Source organism: Amphibalanus amphitrite, unplaced genomic scaffold, assembly GCF_019059575.1.
Source record: "Amphibalanus amphitrite isolate SeventyFive unplaced genomic scaffold, NRLGWU_Aamphi_draft 001367F_arrow, whole genome shotgun sequence".
Lineage (NCBI taxonomy): Eukaryota > Metazoa > Arthropoda > Thecostraca > Balanomorpha > Balanidae > Amphibalanus > Amphibalanus amphitrite.
Window position 1 is genome coordinate 92,070 of NW_024882860.1, and position 13,995 is coordinate 106,064.

General features: G+C 45.4%; 1 long non-coding RNA gene across 1 annotated transcript; it reads left to right on the plus strand.

Moving 5' to 3' along the window:
* The first annotated feature begins 2,943 nt into the window (after positions 1 to 2,943).
* On the plus strand, positions 2,944 to 6,243 carry LOC122372502. Its single transcript, XR_006254883.1, has 2 exons — positions 2,944 to 3,182; positions 5,974 to 6,243. It is a non-coding gene; the product is annotated as an uncharacterized LOC122372502 (long non-coding RNA).
* Positions 6,244 to 13,995: the final 7,752 nt, after the last annotated feature.

Consider the following 13,995-nt stretch of genomic DNA (forward strand, 5'->3'; position numbering starts at 1 on the left):
CGTGGGGGGTCGTGCCGTCAGCTGATTACGCCCCAGGGTACGGCAGGTCGCACACAGGTCGGCGACCTTCCATTGGCCACCAACTCGTCACAATAGACGAGAGAATGAACGAGGAGTACTAGCATTTTCCCTTAACGCACGCTAGAGCCCGTGCCATGGCTCAGCAGGAACAGACATGACTCATTCAAAAAAGTGTTCACCCCCAACACCGGCGCACTCAGGCGCAGCTGAAATTTTGAGGACATGTAGACAACTCCTTGACCTACAGTGTGGTGGTAGTCTGAGACCGTACACTAGCGTACAATTTTTTGTAGCTCTAAAAGAACATTTACATTTTTCAAAAAAGTGTGCCAATGTAAGGGCTGACGAAAATCAATAAATGTAACACCTATATGCATTATAATTATATAAATTATTACTCATTGCAAAGCCAAAAGTTCGCGCTATCGTTTGGTACCCAAATTATATAGTTTTGTCAATCCAAAGCTCGAAGATGTTGACGTGAAGCAAGGCGACTGTTTCTGCGCTTGTTCGCCGAAGTTTAGCTTTTGAGAGTTGTCTGACTTTGTTGAACTTTTTCAACCTTTTTAAAAGTAAAGAGAATAAAAGCTTCCGTCGTTAAAGATGCTCTGATCATTTTTGAACACGATAGTGGCCAAATGAAAACGTTTAAAAATAGTCGATATTTCGCGTCCTGGCCAGTTTTTGGCCAGAGTTAAAACACGGTGCCACGTAGCGATACGCGGAAGGCGGCGTTCGAAAGAGCGTCAAAAATAATGAGGAAATCACTTCGGTCAATTTTTTGGTCAGGTCAAAGGTCAGGTCACCAGAGGTCATTGAAGGCAAAATTTCGCCGATTTCCAGGTCGAATGTCGACAATTTCCAAGAAGCCAACGCATAACTCGGGAACCAATAGAGCTACAGCGCCGCGGAAAAGCGCATTCGATAGCCCTATTAGCGCCCTTTCTGAGTAATTTTCTCAGATTTGACCTAACGTCAACGGTTTTGCCTGCAGGGGGCAAAAACTGCAAAAATAGCCGATTTTTTCGGAAACAGTTTTTCTGCAATAACTTTTGACCCAAGCCTTGTACGAGCTTACTTTTACCGGCATCGTGTTCCTTTCGTCAAGACGCATCGAATGAACTATAACTTGACCTTGAAAGGACAACTTGAAAATTTGACCTCAGGTCAAGGTCATGACCTGACCGGAAAGGGTCATGTTGCATATCAGTCGATCCGTATCGTCGAGCTGAACACATCTAAGGCGTTTTCATCGCTCTAGCATGCCTCTATCAAAAGTTATTTGGGAAAAACTGTTAGATACCATTGGTGACCTAAGATGACCTCAGGGCATAAACAGGGGTCACGGGCACCATTTTCATGTTCAGTGTGTCTAAACCACTTGTAATTCAGTGTTTGGGAGCGTTTATAATGTCTTTCGTCCAAAAGAAGCGCATTTCAATTTTCTCCCATTGACTTATAATGGGGAGGTTGCAAAATTGACCTGACCTTAGGTCATCGATGTCAAAATTCTGAGATATACATTTTGTACATGCTATTGCTCTTAGCAATCGCTGAAAGTTTCAAAGCGATCGGTCACTCGGTGTAGCTATGACAGACATTGAAACTTTTTATGAGGTGAGGTCACTTCAAGTGACCTGGTGACCTGACCTTGAATGACCTTGGTTTGAAATTTTCACAACATGTGTAGAATTGATGTATGATAAGGTGTACCAAAAACGGCGGCGCTCCGCGCCGCCGTTTTTGAGATATTCGCGAAAAACCACAAGGGGGGGGGGGGTGTTCAAACACACACCCCCCCCCCCAGCCGGGCGCGGGTTAATAAGTATGCAGAATCATCAGTGACATCTCTCGAAAACATGACAAAAATCCATACAGGGTGTCCGGAAAGTTCTAACGCCTCTTTTGGATGCCGTCTAACGCGCTGTGATTATTGGACATATTCAGCCAATCATCTCAGGCATGAATGACCCCTCGTCGATCGGTCAGCTGGGGTCATGCAAATATGGCCTTGAAATAATGTTCAGTGATGGCCAGATGGGCGAAGAAGCGCCTTGTCGCTCAGCAGATGACTGCGCGGTGGCCGAGTGCGGCTTGAACGAGGTGTGAGTTGCAGCACGATGCGGCGTTTCTCGGCGAATGGTTGAGCAGGTGGCTAATTCCGCATTGGGAATTCCTTAGAAAATATCATCAGGCCAGTACGGCCGCGGTAGGTCAAAACTCAAAACTGCCGAGAACGTAACCGCATTTCAGTGGCGATCGAAGAAAACTCGGGAGTCTGATGGAGAAACATGTTCCATCACCTTCGTTCATCGTCAAATGAATGAATAACAGAGTGGGTAAACGCGAGGTGTTTCTGAACAGGCACATCAACCCGAGGGTCAAGGCGACTTTGACTTGCCCTCGGGCCACATCACTTCGCATTTCATTAGCACGGAGCGCCCTCCAACAACGCCGCTGCCGTCCAAGTCAAACCGACAGGGTTACTCGGCGGGCCAGATCACCTGTGGAGGAATGAGATGAAGCCGCCTTATTCTTCTGACCTCAATCCGCTTGACTAAGGCATGCCAAGCATTCTGCAGTATGAGCTCCAGGCCACCTCTCATCCAAACCAGGAGTCGCTGAAGACCCGCATCATGGCAGCATGGGAGGATCTGGAAATGTCCTACATTGACCTACATTGTCAAGACCCGCAGGCACCTCCACCCCCGCATCGAGGCCGTCGTCGTTGCAAATGGCTGTCACATTGAATAATCAGTTAGCGGCAGGATGTGGCTATGTGTCCCGTTGAATATTTATGAACCACATGCATTCGTTAAAAAAAAGAAATGTTGAAAAACGCCAGGACTTTCCGGACACCCTGTGCATATTACATAATATTCGCAATGTGACACTGACATCGGCCGTCCCATGGGTGACACAATGTCGAGCTCAGTCATCCTGATCCATCTGTCACTGCATTGACGTTGCTGCGTCGTTAACTTCTCTGAATCCGTCCCTCCCCTATCCATTGTATTACCCGTCCGAACCCTTTAAAAGGTCGCGCCGTTCGTTTTGCGTCAGTTCTATTCGCTAAAGAGCCACCATGGCGTACGTACGCTCTATTGCACTTCTGCTGCTGGCCGCAGCTGCCGTTATTTCAGCGCTGCCCAACTCTCCAAGTAAGTCCAAGCCACACATGAGTTTATCATGTGTAGGTAGTGTTTGGCGGCTCCAGACTGGTAAGATCGCGAATATCCATAGCGATCGAATATCCAGAGTCACAAATACAATGAAACTTGAAGTGTTTCTCTGATCATCCAGTTAAATTCCAGTATCTTTGATATGTTTCAAACCATAGACCACTGTATGAATATCTGGACTGCTCAAAGAAATTAGGGATCGGCCATTTGATATAAATATATATGTATAGTCGACTACAGAAAGTTGTTCCACTCCTCAGAAGCTATCAGTTGACCGGAGCGCTAAAGCCGGGTTCACACCGGTTTTCCGGTCCGGAAAAATTCCGTCTGCCGGGCCGGCACCAAAATGTTGAAATTGTCGCTAGATGTCAAAAAAGTCGCTAGAACCGGAAAACCGGAAAGTCGAGCCGGAAATGTCATAATCATCAACCATCAAGTATACGATAAGTAGGTACCAAGCAATCTCGCGAATTATTTTGAAATCGAACATACTTGAGTGACGGCTTTTCAAGTCCCTGATGCAGTTCCACCCAACCGAAAATCATCCATACTTCACTGCAGTAGGTATATTAGCAAGAAAACATTTACAGCATGCGGGCTGGGTATCGACAAAAAGACACTAATAAATTTCAATCGCGCTTTGGCTGTTGTTGGTTTAAAAACACTTGCGAACAAAGAGGAATTGAGGGCTGGGCAGGGCGCATTAGAGACGGCGAGCTTGATATTACGCTTGCTGATGTAGATGGCTGGGTCTCAAAATCGGTCATCTGACTGTCACTGAACTCTACTGCCATAACCCGCGCCCCGCTGCAGGGGTCCTAAATTTCCACGCCTTGCCGCTGGTGGGGGTGTTTAACATGCCCCCTTTTAACTCGTCTCCTGGGCCACGTAGCGATACGGGGAAGGCGGCGTTCGAAAGAGTGTCAAAATTAATGACGAAATTAATTCGGTCACTTTTTGGTCAAATCAAAGGTCAGGTCACCAGAGGTAATGGAAAGCCGAATTTCACCGATTTTCAGGTCAAATGTCGACGATTTACAACAAGCCAACGCATAACTTGGCATCAATTTTCTCCCATTGACTTATAATGGGGGGGGGGTCACAAAATTGACCTGACCTTAGGTCACCGATATCAAAATTCCGAGATAGTTATTTATTTAAATTGTGTACATATTGTTGCCCTTATCAATCGCTGAGAGTTTCAGAGAGGTCGGTCGCTCGATGTAGCGTATGGAAGACGTTGAAACTTTGTATGAGGTGAGGTCATTTGAAGTGACCTGGTGACCTGACCTTAAGTGACCTTGGTCTACAATATTTACATGTGCAGAAAAGATGCATGATAAGGTGTGCCAAAAACAGCCGCCGTTTTTTAGATGTTCGCGAAAAACCACAGGGAGGGTTCAAATATCCCCCCCCCCACACCCACCCCCAGCAGGGCGCGGGATAATATCCTTGGCATTCAGTACCATCGTATTTCCTGAATCTTCTACTTGCGATTGAATGGCAAAACTGCCTCCACCCTCCCGAGCTGCTATGTGCTTGTGTAGGAGGGCATCGAGGGCAGAGAAGTGTTGTCAGCGCGTCTTGTAGAATGTAGATTTCAGAATCTGCTCGGCTGGCTCCACTTCGTAGACGACGGATGTTAGCAATACGTACATTGTGCTACCTGTCCTGCGGCCGGCTCCAGCGCTTGATAATCTCTTCTGCAGATACTGGCTCCGCTCCTTCTACAACCAGCGCGTCCGCAATGTTGTTCCACAAATTCGCCCTTTTCACCGCTTCCATATAATATTTATCTTTTTTATTATAAAGTCATGGATATTTTCCAACCAATGAAATTAATTTATAATTTGAAAAGCCCATGAGTCATGTGAAATACAAAAACAGAAATGTAGCTACCACTCCGTTTGAGATGCAAATGTTTTGAAATAAAAATGAAACGCCGTCAAATTTACGCTTGAATTTTATATTCTCGTGAAAAATCGCGAGACTATTAGGGCACCGTTGATTAAATTGGTCCTGTAGCGCTGAAACATAACATTATTTCCCTCGTGCCTTAATTTCATATCACAAACGGTGGCTATCCGGCAAGGCAAAAGTTGAGATGATTTCAACTTTTTGCCGGACCGGAAAATCTGGCTCTCCGGCCTGCCGGACCGGTCAAAAGAAGTTGCCAGATTTGCCGGTTCACACCAGTTTTCAATTTTCCGGCACGGAATTGGCCATTTTTCCGGCCCGGCAGACGGAATTTTGCCGGTCCGGAATCCGGTGTGAACCCGGCATAATTTGTGCCGTTTATCACGCAATTAAGCGTGTCGATTGTGAGCACTGGGACAAAGCTATAATTTGTGAACTCAGCCCGTGTGATGCGGCACAGCCTACCACTCCAGGCAAATAATGGCCAGCGAAAAGTGGAATATCATTCTGTAGTCGACTATACCATTAGACGAAACAGTTATGGTATAGACGAAGCTCACGGAAAATTAGCTGTAGAAAAACGTCCAGCAATTGTAGCTAGGTACCTAATAGTGCTAATACTATATTATAATAAATTGTATACCATTGCTTAGACAAGTGATTCGAGGAGCGTTTGAAAAATATTAGATGCCAAAATTTATATAGGGTAAAAAGTTGTAAACCATTAAGAATTTCGTGACAAGGTATAGATGAACGCTCCTCGAATCACTTGTCTAAGCAATGGTATACAATTTAATGTTATGGATATAAGGGCGTATGAATATAGCTTTGAAATGGGTATCGCTCTTTTCAGGTGTCCCAGAAGGCTGCGACCCCCGTGGTTTGGATATAATTACCACGTGCGAGTACACCCAGTGCGTTCACTGCATCACTGCGGCAGACTGCTGCAAGGCCGGCCAAATCTGCTGCCCCTGGGGCTGCGGCAGGCGCTGCTTTGACCCCTAATGAAGCGACTGTAAACGGACGGTCTGAAATGACCGCGCCTTAGCGCATCTCCTTTGCTTGGGTTTCGAAGGAGACGCTGTGTGGAAATGCATGAAATATACGAAGACAGTGTTATAAACAGTGGTGTTATGTACGTCATGAGTCTACTTTGTCGCTTACCTATTGTGTGTAGGGTAAGGTGCCTAATTAGCGACCCCTTAGTTTGAGCCGTCCGTAACTGTGCACGCTTTATGGGTGCCACTGTATTCCTGGATTGATTTTTGGAGATATCCTTCATTTTCCAATCAGAATCTATTCATTGTCTGCCCCAATATCCACAAACTTATTTGTAGAGCATTTTGGCAGACCATTGCAAAAAAAAACGGTTATAGGGACTCGTCCCTATTAGTGACCGGTGGGGGTCGCTAATAGGTCTATGGGTTTCCCCTTAGTATAAATGGCGAAAAATGCTACCCTCGAAAAAATGAAATAAGATGCATATAGCATATAGGCAAAGCACTTAATCACTGGAACAGGAGCATTTAGCCACAATGTTTATGTTTGTGGAAGCTGATCACGTAATGCACCAAAGGCGAAAATAGGGCGGAAACCCATTTTTTTTAGGCTATCCCGTATTGTATTGGAGGCCCGCGCTGCATTCAGCACCCCCATGCAGTCTGCCATGACAATTGGTATCACCCACCACACATCGCAAGCTTCAGCAACCTCTCATTTTCCATTCTCTCTTTTCCCAAGTATTTCCCTTATTTAGCTATCTGCGACTATGTCGGGAGCAAATAGGAAATATGGGCTGGGATGGGACACATCTTTAACCACCATGCAGTGCACATCCAAGCGATTTACTACGGGACTATGCTGCAATCAATTGAAAAATGATTGTCGATTCAGAATAAAGAAGGTGCATCATCTTAAAACGTGCACCGCTTTCATCAGACATGGCACAAATACCTACACACAGCTTGGATAAGAAAATGGCTATTTTTATTTAAACTCACCTAAAACGTCTCAACAAAGGCACCGACAACCGGAAAAGAATTGAGATTGCTAAGCAATGTATGGGCGGCAGTCCTATGACATTGTTTTCTCCCCGATTTCTCTCACCAGTTTTTCTGCAGGGAGGTGGGTCGTAAATAGGAAAGGGTCGCTAATAAGCAGCCTTACCCTAACAGGGCGGGGAGGCCGTAAATTGATCTGACCTTAAAGGTTGCCGATATCAAAATTCGAAGACACACAAATTGTTGGTACTGATTTCCTCATACAACAGCCCGTGTTTCTAACCTCTAGGATGTGAAACTGTAGGAATGACAGAATCATAAAGTTTCAAAGGCATGGTTAGTGGACACATAACGTGACCTGACTTTATGTGACATGTGGTCTAAAATTTCATACACGGTGCGAAATTGATGTATCATAAGCTGTAGCAAGTTTCACCTGTGTACCGCGGTTTTTTACACATGCAAAAAAACTGGCAGGTGTGGCCTGGCCAAAAACGCCCCACCCCCCCCCCCCCCCCGCTCACACACACACACACACACACACACACACACACACCGGCGAAGGTTAAATCATACTTGTAAGAAATGCGTCACAGCCAGAACGGAGGCCAAACCCGCCCAGCTGGCAATAAGGTTAACTTATTCCAAACCATTCCTGCTACATTTGCATGAATGCTATATAGCAAAACGTTACGTGTTCATAATTATTGCCACTCGCCACTCGCATATGCGTATTTCGCTGGAAACGGAATATGACATTACAACTGCAGGTTGCGATATCTGGCTAAATTGCTCATACTGCAGCAGACCAACGGGTATATTGATCACTGCTAACTGCTAAAGCAAGGATTATCACAGACTGTATCAACTTTCGAACGTCATGCGTCGCCATCGCTCCGTTGAGTCACTGACCTTGACTCCCGTACTGCTGCCTTCGAGCGCCCCGAACTACGTAACACGGTGACGCATTGCAGCGAACGACTGACGGCGGGGCGACCTGCGGCCACCGGCATCGGTTAAACTGTCAGCGAGGCGTGACGACAATTTATCCAGAACGGAAATATTTAACAACAGTAGTCAGTAATCAGTAATTAACAACTACGAGTAAAAGAACAAATGACAAAACGTCTTAAAAAGAGTTATTTGATGTGGTTAAAGGCTCAGTTGCTTAACCCTCGCCCCGTTGGGGGGGCCATTTTGGCCCCCCTGTGGTTTTTCCTAAATAACAAGAAAACGGCGGCGCGCAGCGCCGCCAAATTTTCAGTACCTTCCCGGGCATCAATTTGACACCTTCACACCAAATTTCAAGTCTTAGGTCACCTTAGGTCAGGAGTTATTGAGGTCAAACTGAGGTCATGTTCGAGCAAAAATGAGCAAAAAACATGCAATCTTGAAACGCTCACCAAATCTACAGTTATCAAGCAATTTCAAAGTTCTTTATATGGTCTAGTAGACAAAAAGCGGCGCTACAAAACTGCTATCTCGGATTTTCAAAATTTTCGGTTTTTGACCAAAAGAAATTCAAAAAATTGATTTTTTTAGAAAAACTTTGAAAAAATCCAAAAATTTTCCGAATTTCGAAAAAAAAACCGGAATATATGTAATAGTCCCAGCGCTCTTCTATATACATACCAAATTTCAGATCGATATCTCGTTTTTGGCCAAGTTATAGCGAAAAAACTGTTCAAAAATGATGACGTCAAATTTTTGAACTCAATTTTTAGCAATTCTAGTCCACGTACGGCAAAACAAAGACCACCATTGAACTCCCCGTGACAAGCTGCATCGATTCGATACCCATTTTATGCAAAAATATTAACTTTGAAATTTGACCTAATTTGACCTGACCTTGACCTGACCTTGACCTGACCTTGACCAAAACGTGATCTAATCTGGCCCCAAAGGCTGCCTGACCCATATAATCGCATTTGTCATGTAAAATGGATAATAAAACATGTATCACACGACACTTTCATATTGTGACCCCCCCGTGACCTGACCTCTGTGACCTGACCTGGTATCAGTGACCTCAAATAGCAAAATATGTGTTTGAAGAACATTTCCCCATCGATGATTTTCAATGAAATGCATTTTACTCGATTTTACAACGCATTTCTTGAAGTGCCTGTAAACGGTGAAAATTGGACCTTTGACCTGACCTGTGACGTCATCGGTTTGACCTAGGTCAATAAAATTGGGTCACAAGGTAGTTCCCCGTTGGGGCTATCCAACGCCGTTTACCGCTTGTCGCTATGTTGCGTGGTTCTCGAGATCTTAGGGGGGGGGGGCAAAATGCCCCCCCCCAACCGGGCGCGTTGCTCGGCAGAGCCCAACGGGGCGCGGGTTAAATGGAATACCGCAACATATTTCTATTTAGCAGGTAACTGTGTGGTACTAAAGCAAGTATTCTTTTTTTCTGTACAGAGGAGTGTAAAATAAGTAAATTTTCATTATAAATGCAAGTGTGTGTTATCAGTGTAAGTTGTTGGTTCCAGCCGTTTAACGTCAAAATAATTCAAACGTCGAAGAAAGCATGCATATCAAATGACTGAGATGATAAACAGACATTAAATAGATTGTCATATGGCTTTTGAACACTTCGACTATTTACAGCTCTAAGAAGACTTTCTACGCATGAATAGCAAGTCATTTTACAGTTCTCCCTGATCAGACTCGAAAATATACGGTTCGCAAAGTGTTCATTTTTACCACACATGTTCACAATTCAATAACTTGAGCCAACCATTCTTCATGCATTTTTATTAAATCAGCAATACCTTTTAATTTACTGAAAACATTGGCGGTTGGCATAGACAGAGTCGGACATACCTCTCGCCTCTGTTCGAAAGGCAGCAGAGCGCCACAGTGAGCGCTGCATAACAATGCACATGCATCATGTCAATAAACGGCCCATGCATTGCAGCCCCCGGACCATATTGGGACAGCTCCCAACCGTCGCTCTGCCGGCGTTTGAACACAGAACGGTCTGACCAGTAACCGCCGCCCAGTACCGAGAGACGCCCTCGCACTGGGCTAGACGTTGGACTAGAACAGCTGCCTGGGTAGACGACCGGGGGAATCAGGGAACGAGTTCCTTCTTGCTGATAAACGCTTGTGGTCAAGTCCGGTAGACAATCGAGTCGAACGGTCGATAGATTCCGACCGGGGTCAGAAAGAGGAACGGTCGGACGGCTGTGATCGTTGATGGAGGTTGGGTCGGATGACGGTCAGAGACCTGTAGAATGGACATTGGACAGTGGACAGTGGACAATGGACACTGGACATTGCGGACAACTGGGACCGGACGTTTGAATGAGCTGTGTGAGGAGGTGACGGGCGGATAAGGGCACAGTCAGGTGGACGGACGGACGTACAGGTCTCGCGGGCTTTAGCGGTAGGTTTTGCACCTAGAAAATTTAGTGTATGTGCTTCAGACTATATCTTCGCTGTTTTAACCCGCGCCCCACTGGGGTCTGCGTATAACACGCCCTACTGGGGGGGGGGGGGGGCTATTCATAGCCCCCCCCCCCTCCTAACTCCAAAACTACTGGACCGATCGTCAAAATTCAAACGGTGTCTGATAGCCCCGGAAAAACTGTCGAGCAAAACCTAATTTCATTGACCTCGAGGTCACCAATGACGTCACAGGTCAGGTCAAATTAAAAATTATTAGCATTTTGGCTTCTTCACGTTTTGGGCTCTGGCCGCCGTCTTCCAAGTCAGATCAGGCTCATTTTTGGTTCACACACTCGTGAACAGATGCTCTAGATACTCTGAGGGTACCAAACTTGTACTGTGATTTTCAGGTCAAGGTCAGGTCATCACAGGTCACGAAAATATTATATCATCCGTCGGTCACGTGACACATGTTTTATGGTCCATTTAGGCCAAAGATTTCGAATTTGATGTCGTATGTGTCATTCAAGATCATTTTGAGTCAAATTTAGCTTAGGTCAGGTCACTTTCAGGTCATAAAAGGTCAAATTTTGAAGTTAAAATTTTTTAACAAAAAAGGTATCTATTGGATGCAGTTTGAGCTCAGGAACACGATGGTGCTATTTATATTGGCGTACGATGTCAAATTCATGCTGAATTTTTTTTTTGAAAAATTAATAATTGTTAATATTTTGCAATAATGCGTATAACTTGACTATTTTTGAAGATATTTAGCAAAAACTTGCTAGAGTTAGTCATAATAATGCGTTCTATCACATATATTCCGTTTTTTTTTTCGAAAAATAAAAAAAAAGTTGAAAAAAAATGTAAAAGTGTAAATTTTGAATTTTATTATAAACAATTTTCGAAATTTTCAAAACTTTGAAAATCCGAGATTGCAGTTTGATAGTGCAGTCTGTTCTGAGTCCTCTCATGCAAAGAAATTGGATCTAGCTTAAAAACTGAGCTCTTGGGAGCGATTGCCGTGGTTCAATGTTTTGCGTCGAAATCGGCCGAACATGACGTCACTCTGACGTCATTTTCGGCCGATCTATGGTAGGTACGAAGTTCAAATTTTGACACAAGGTGTCAAATTGATGCAGCCGAAGGTACTGAAGGTTTGGCGTCGATACGTCAAGCGGTTTGGAAGTTATTGCAGAAAAACGGGAGGGGGGCTATAAATAGCCCCCCCCCAGTAGTGGGTCGCGGGTTAAGCTTTTAAGTGTTGAAGATGCGATCGACTTGTTGTTTCACAAGCCGGCCATGATCGTGTAAAATGGCTTCATCGTAGATCGATTAGTTTCTGAGATATAGCCGGAAATGTAAAAGTGAAAAACCTACCGCTTAATCTCGCGAGAGCCGTATGTACGGACGGTCAGTCGGTCGGTCAGGGTCACTCTCGGTCAGTCGGTTCGGTTGGTCACTCTCGGTCGGTCGTTTGGTCTTTTGGGTCAGCAACGGTGTGCAAATTTTCAGTTTTGTATAAATAAATTTAGTCGATATTGACTGGAGTGTGCCATAATAGAATAGCAATTGTAATAAAACACTAAACTAAGCCTTTCAGTAAGGAAACTGTCAGATATCATCAGAATATTGTGAAAAAAGAGCAAACAATGATGTAATGATTTGTGATAATATGGTCATAGGCAACTCATGATTATGTGAAATATAAAACGGTAGGTTTATTCACTTCAATCATAAACTAAGAAAGGTTGAACAGGTTTCGCAGCAATGGAGGGAAATCGTCAAAGGAATTAAAAAGAAAATTATCCACAAGATCATTGCTTACGGTATAGACTAACCCTTTGTCCCAAAAGTGTCACGGTTAAAGCAAATCCATTGCTCCAGCGGTTAAGTTGAACATGCACAACTTTTTCAAGGCATAGGTAAGCGGGCAGTGGACGTTCTGCCAGGTCAGCCGATTCCAGCACCACGTGGCTGCTGCCCACACATCCCCTGGTATGGTGGCCGGCTGGCCGTTTGTACTGTTTCCCAGTCTCACCACATCCTAGAAGCCGGCAGTTAAAGGCCTCGCCCTTCGCTCCGCCGCACCGGACAAAGGTTGACCGACCTTCCAGTCTCGCCGGCCGACCGCGACCATCCCGTGACCGGTGCAAGCTCCCCCGTCCCCGACCGGTGCAAGCTCCCCGTCCCCCGCACCGCAGCTGCGCCGGCCGCCGCGCCGCACCGCCGCTCCCCTCCGCTGACCGGCGTTTGAAATTCTCTATTTGGTGATGTGGGGGCGGACCGGTGTGCCGCCGGGGCGATAGCCTTTGTCAGTGTTGACGAGCGGAGGCGATGCGGCCTGAGATAGCCGGCCCTGCGCGGGTCGCCGTCGGCGCGCGCGGCCGTGAGCCGTTCGTGAGTCGTGAGTCACGGTTGCGCCAGACGCGCTGCTCAGACGCCGCCGACACGGGCGGGAGCAGCGGCCGTTGCGTTCAAACGGGAAGTGGGCGACGGAATTGGACGGCTGGCCAACGGCTGAGAGCACCATCAACATTCAACAGTCAACTGAACCGGCCCTAAATGATGAGTCAAGTCAAGTTAGCTGAATGTGCAACTGCCAGCAGCGATCGAATTCGTTGCCCTTTGTATTATTTAGCAGGAGCTGCCAATTCATATAGAAACTTTCAGGGCTTATTCCTTCCCGTGATCGATTAATAAGCACCTTTCATAGACATAACCCGCTCTCAATGTGGCGGCAACTGGTAAAAATTTAAATAGTATTATTGTATTCAGGACAATTAGTTTTGTGTATCTACATCACATTTTTTCGAGCTCTGCGATAGCGCTTCTGTTTGACGATCAAATATACCATATGCAGAAGTTATAACTGAAGCTAATAATACGCATCACAGTTCAACCGATTCCTGAAAGTATCAATCGCACTTTGTGCCTCTTATACCCTAGATATACATAGGTATGCTTTAGGTATATAGGCTTTAGGTATGCCTAGATTTTTCTTCCAGTCGAAATAAAACAAATTTCCGTTGGCGTCTTTGCCTTGCTTGACATCTTGAACCTGATCTTAATTCTTAAATATACCTACATATACCTACGTATAGGCACTACATTTGTTTACATAGATCTAACCGTTAGCGGTTAAATGATCACTAATCGTTAGCAGCCGTTCGACCGATATTGATCAAACATTTTCGTTGTAGGTAATTGATCGACATCGATTAAACAGACGCTAGGTATAAACAGACACCACGCTCTCTATGCCATCTGCGTGGACTGTGCCACCTTTTTGAAGCAAAAAATAACCCCAGTCTTCCCTTTAGGCACTGACGTATACCTATACGAGTTCCCGAATACTCATGTGTACCTACCTAGGCACTAGGCATAATAGGCAGTTGAGTCTTTCCATGTGCGTGGAATATCGATGCTTTGATAGGAAGTGACTGCGAAAATTACCTGGCCACCGTTTTGTCGATTGC